This window comes from Suricata suricatta, chromosome 5 (assembly GCF_006229205.1).
Source record: "Suricata suricatta isolate VVHF042 chromosome 5, meerkat_22Aug2017_6uvM2_HiC, whole genome shotgun sequence".
NCBI classification, from domain to species: domain Eukaryota; kingdom Metazoa; phylum Chordata; class Mammalia; order Carnivora; family Herpestidae; genus Suricata; species Suricata suricatta.
Genome location: NC_043704.1, coordinates 123025547 through 123031546, shown reverse-complemented (window position 1 = coordinate 123031546; position 6000 = coordinate 123025547).

Here is a 6000-nt window from a genome sequence, read left to right as displayed (position 1 = left end):
GTCATGATCTTGCAGTTCATTGGTTCGAGCCCCACGTCAGGCACTGTGCTGACAGCTAGCTCAGAGCCTGGGGCCTGTCTTTGAATTCTGTGTCTCCCCCTCTCTCTCTGACCTTCCCCTACTCATGCTGTCTCTCTTTCTCTCCAAAATAAATAAAACATTAAAATTTTTTTTTAAAAACCAGCAAAGAGATCAATGTAGCTCATTTACCTTTAATCATAGAAGGGAAATTATGTATGTGTATATTATATATGAACAATGGTAAACGTTTAACCTAGATCCACATAGGCAGGCAGATCCCCAAAGTCCACGCATGTATTTTAAGTAGAAAGATAGGAAAGGACTAGACATGTGTTACTACAAAAAACAATACAGGAATAGCTAGTCAGTGTTTTAGCCCAGGTTCTCTAGAAAACAAAGTCTGAGGCCAGGATAAGAGCTGAGCCTTTATCTGGAAGATAAAATCCCAGGACAGAGAGAACACAAACGGAAGTGAGGCAAGGAGGAGTAGAAGCAGGACAAGTTGATGTCTGCCTCTGGTCACTGCCTCACAGGAGGCCTGGAAGAGACAAGCAGGTAACCTGCTAGGGGTATCTTCAGGGCAGAAGCTGTGGCTGGCCCAGTCCACGAAGGAAATTTTATTGGAGGGCTCCCTGCCATCTCGTGTTTCCCACTGGTCAAATTTCACCCTGCCGGGAAATAACCACCACTACGCACTAGCCTCCCTTCCCCACCCCCCATCTGGGACTTCCAGGTTGTGAAACCAGGCTCCCTTGTCCAGTTTCCATGTCTGTGGTGTGACAACTCATTAGAGTCTAGGTGAGGTAAGAGACAAGGGACCAGACTTGTCTGGCTGCACAGCAACTGCCAAGGGGGAGGTGGGGCTCAGCGTCCCCAGGCCAACTGGTTGGCTGCAGGCAGTGGGCAATGCGGAGGCTAGGTGGGGTTGGTAGGCGGAGCAAAGCCTCGGGGTCTGGAGGTGGAAATGCTGAGGGGAGAGAGGAGGGAGAGAAGATGTGTCTGATATAATCAGTAAATAGCAATATTTATCAAGAGCACATGATTACACAACCCTCTAAACAAATGAGACAGAAGCCCTATTTCCCCTAGGTTTGGCATAAATTGTGTTCATTAGTGAACACAGAACATTACATATGGGGAGGGGGGAGGAGTGAAAGATGCACTGGAGAAGAACCACCCAAACTGTGGCTAAGAAAGTATAACAGAGCAGGATACAGACTGGGTGCTCTTGGGAACACCAAGTAGCTAAATGACAATACCCTCACCAGGTCAATTTTGACTATAAGCATGTCCCAAAAAGTTAAAGTTAGTGGAAGAGTTTGGGAGCCCAAGTCAGAGGATTTTTTAAAAATCAGGCCAATTTAAGTGTTCTTAATATGACTGATTCTCCTGCTTTTTAAAATGTGAAAAAAGAGTAAGTTGATGGATTTTAATCATGGCTGAAAAAAAATCACTGTATAAATATTATAGATATCTAAAATACTGGAGAAACTTACTCTAATCTATATATTTTTTTTTCAATTTTCACATCATGTAGTTATCAGAGAGACACAGTCATAGAAGAAACTCCAAAAATTTAATTTAGAAAAATGTAATATCTTTTATAAAGCAAAACAAATCTAGAAGGAACAGAAACATATAAATATATTACTAAGAGAGAACTGTGTGCAACACAGTTTTAGTGTGTATCATGAGAAACCTCTTTAGAAAGACTAAACTTAGAATTGTTAACATTGTCTCCAGGTTTGTTTGTTTTTGCTTGTTTATTTGAGGGGGATTTGGTGTTTTCTTCGTTTGTATTGTTTTTGCCATTCTTCATGCCTCTGTACCTCTGGCTATATTTCTTTGACCTTGCTCTAGTGTGCTTTCTTGCTGAAAAATAGTTTTGTAAAAATTCAGTCAATGAAGTTGGTCTGTTGAATTTTAATTTGGCATCATAGAAAGATCAGGCATTTTGTAAGCCAACTATCTAATTCAAGAGGCTGCGCACAGACCTGGCAGCAGGACAGGGCCTGGCGGGTGTCAGGCAGCCCTCCATTTTACACCCGGGTAAGCCAGAGTCTAAGGAGCAGAAGAGACTCACCCGACGTCCTCACACCAGAGAGAAATGCCTCCTGACTTCTGAGTATGGGTTTTTATTTATTTTATTTTATTATTTTTTAAATGTTTATTTAATTTTGAGAGAGAATGACAGAGCAGGGTCGGGGAGGAGCAGAGAGAGAGGGGCCACAGAATCGGAAGCAGGCTCCAGGCTCTGAGCTGTTCGCCACCCAGGCACCCTGGATTTTTTAAATATCTACTTTCATTTCTTTACACAGGTAGGAAGCAGGTGAAACAAATACCTTTTACATTACTTATTTACCGCTGCATAACAAATTACTCTACAGCTTAGTAGCTTAAAACAATAAACATTTTCGCTTACAATTTCTGTTGCTCAGGAATTCAAGACCCACGTAGGTGGGTGTTCCTGGCTCCAGGTCTCTCATCTTGCCGCCAGGATACTGGCTGGGGCTGCACTTTTGAAAGCTTCACTGGAACTAGATTTGCTTCCAGTATAACTCACTCACATGGCTACTGGCAAGAGGTTTTGATTTCTTGTACATTGGCCCCTATACAGGGCGGCCATGACTCATGACAGGGAAGTTGGCTTCTGCCAGCACAAGTAATCCGAGAGGTGGAAGCCACTACTGATTACAGTTCAAGAGGAGGAAGTGCCATCGCTTATATGCGTTATACAAGTCAGTCCTACCAGATGTAGGAGCGTTCTACACAGGAGTGTGAATGCCAGGAGGTGGGGTTATTTAAGGAGTCCTCCTGAAGGTCCCCACAGTTGTTTTGAATCAAAACCACGCATTCCTTAACTTTGTTTGGAGACGTATTCTGGTGCCTCATAACTATCATTATCAAGAAATCCTATCTATTTTCTCTCTAATCAGTTATGCAGCCTTTTAGTTCTTCAAACCGCTCTTCCCTTTACCATCATACTTGATTCCTACAACAGTTCTTGAATGTAAAACAATTTTAAAAATTTTGCTTAAGAAACAAAAAAGCAAGGCACACAAGGATTAAGTAGTTTTCTTAAGGCGACCCAATGGCAGAGATGAGGGTTCAAATCCTTGAGGCTCCTGCCATTTGACTGTATCACCCTTTGTCCCCTCTCCTGGTCATCGTTCTTCCTCCTGATCATTACCCATCATTCAAAAATTACTTCAGCTCATGGCCCAAATTATTCCTTTCTATCTCATCTGATAAGATCCTAGACAGGGTACCTGGGTGGCTCAGTCAGTTAAGCGTCCGGCTTCGGCTCAGGTCATGATCTCACAGCTCATGGGTTCGAGCCCCGCATTGGGCTCTGTGCTGACAGCTAGCTCAGAGCCTGGAGCCTGCTTCAGATTCTGTATCTCTCTCTCTCTTTGACCCTCCCCTGCTCGTGCTGTCTCTCTCTGTCTCTCAAAAAAACAAATATACCTTGTTGACTTCACTGTCTTAGTAGACAAATCCAGTCATTATGCTGGACCTTCACATCTCCAAGGATTCTCTCCTCCACCCTACTTATCCACATCCATAATCACTGCACTCTGTCAGATTGCTTTACCTCCAAACTCACCAATGCAAGTATCTGACTTTCTGACCACAATCTCCTCTCCTTTGACCACCGTTTGTGGTGGTTAATTTTATGTATCAAATTGGTGAAACTATGATGCCCAGCTGTTTGGTCAAGCACCAGTCCAGATGTTGCAGTAAAAGGAATTTTTGAAGTCATTAAGATTTAAATAAGTAGACAATGAGTACAGAGGATTATCCTCCATAATGTGGGTGGGCCTCAACCAATCAGTGAAAGGTCTTAAAAGCAAAGACTGATGTATCCTCAGAGAAGGAAAGATGAAAGAAAGAAAAAAGGAAAGAAGGAAAGAAAAAAGGAAAGGCAAGAAGGAAAAGAAGGGAAGAAAGGAAGAAAGAAAGATGAAAGAAAGAGAAGGAAGGAGAAAACATCATGGCTTCTGCCCTGAGAGAACTATCTAATTAGTAGAAAAGACAGATCAAAGCAACATAATCTTTGTGGTACACCGTTAGAGTATACAGCTAACATTTTAATGGACAGTGAGGTAGCTTGGAGTAGTCAAGAAAGCTTTTATAAGCTAACACCTTGCAAGTGGGTGCCTCCACTAACACAAAGAATCCTCTCTCACTGTGAGCACAACTAAGTGGAGAGTCAAGGGAATTTTGTCCTAAAACTATCACTGAGAAGCTATGCAACCTTGACTTACTCACTTCACCATTTGGACCCTTAGTTGTCTCAGTCAGAACAAGCACATTGGGCTAGATGAACTTTGACATTGTTCTGCTTTTCATGATTGAAGACACCAAGTTTGTTTTTTTAATTCTTTTCCCAATATTTTATGTACTTTTGAGAGAGAGAGAGAGACAGACAGACAGAGACAGACAGACAGTACGAGCAGGGGAGGGTCATAGAGAGAGGGAGATACAGAATCCGAAGCAGTCCCCAGGCTCTGAGCTGTCAGCCCAGAGCCCAACGTGGGGCTCGAACCCATGAACCGCAAGATCATGACCTGAGCCAAAGTAGGACACTCAACCGACCGAGCCACCCAGGTGCCCCTGAAGACTCCAAGTTTAAAATCTCTGCTACTTACTCTGACAGGCCTCCTCAGTGATGCCAAGTAGCTTACAATTATGGCTGTGGAGGACCCCCCCCCCCAAAAACCCCATGTTTATTTAAGCTACTATGGTTGTGGCATTTGTGTGCTTTACCTATTCAAATTAACATTTTCGTGATAATGCTTCCTTTGAATTATGCCACTGACATAAAATAAATCAAGTAAGTATTCTTTTCTATATTCTGTTATTATTGGAAATCCCATTTTATAGATGAAAAAACTAAGAGTCACAGAGAATGAAAGGCTTGCATAAGTGAACTTGATAAGTGAAAATAGGTTCAGATAAAAACTGTGCTTTCTGAGTACCTGATTCCACAGCCAGGGTTCACTCTGGAGATGCAGGTCTTTATCACTCAGAGAACAGAATGCTGTAATTTTCCTTTCTTGTGAATTTCTTTGAAATCATCTCAGTGCAACAATACTTGCAGAACTTTGCTTTGACACATTCTCTGAGGGACTGAGCGAGTCTTTCTCACTGACGGCACTGGTCCTACTGGAAAAACAGAGTCTAAAATTGGTTATTTCATTCTGTAACAGGTTGATAACTAGTTTAACCCTTTCTTTTCACCTTCAGTGGGGAGAAAATATTCTGACTCCTTCTGAGTCACATTTTAACTAAAAACTAAAGAGTAAATTGAAAATGTTTGCTTTTGAAAATGTTTCCAAAATCTTCAGCTCCAGAAGTGGAACATTTGGGCTTTGTTTTTCTTCTGCTGAAGACAGAGAAATCAATGACTGAAGTATAACTTGGGATTTAAAGAACAGTTTCCCCACTAATAGCATTTGTCTGGATCCCAATGCCAAGACTAAGACTAAAACAAATTTTGTTTTTCACTGCTTCTTGGTCCATTTCTAGGTGCATCTTTTTAATTTTTTTATTTTTTTTTTGGCTCAGGAATTGTTCTGAATCCTTCTCCCATCATCTTTTTTGAGTCTTTTTTACACTCAACAACTCAAGTCTGTCATATTATATGGATTTCAAATTTGGGGATAAATTCCTGTGGATTGGTAAATACGTTTTGCTTTGTTTTTATTTCTCATAGTAAAACTGCTTTATATTTCTGATGAAATAGATAATACATCTTCGTGATGAAAACATAGAGCAATATACAAAAGTATGAAGAAGTAGGTGAAAAAAATCACACAAAATCCCAACTTTGGAGGTATCCATTATTAACAAAACTTTGGTGACTTTCTCTTAATATGTATATTTATGCTTTACATACAAATATATAATTTTATTGGCATATTTTTTCATAGTATCTCTTATATTTGTTTGTATTTCTGTGGCATTAGTGTGATC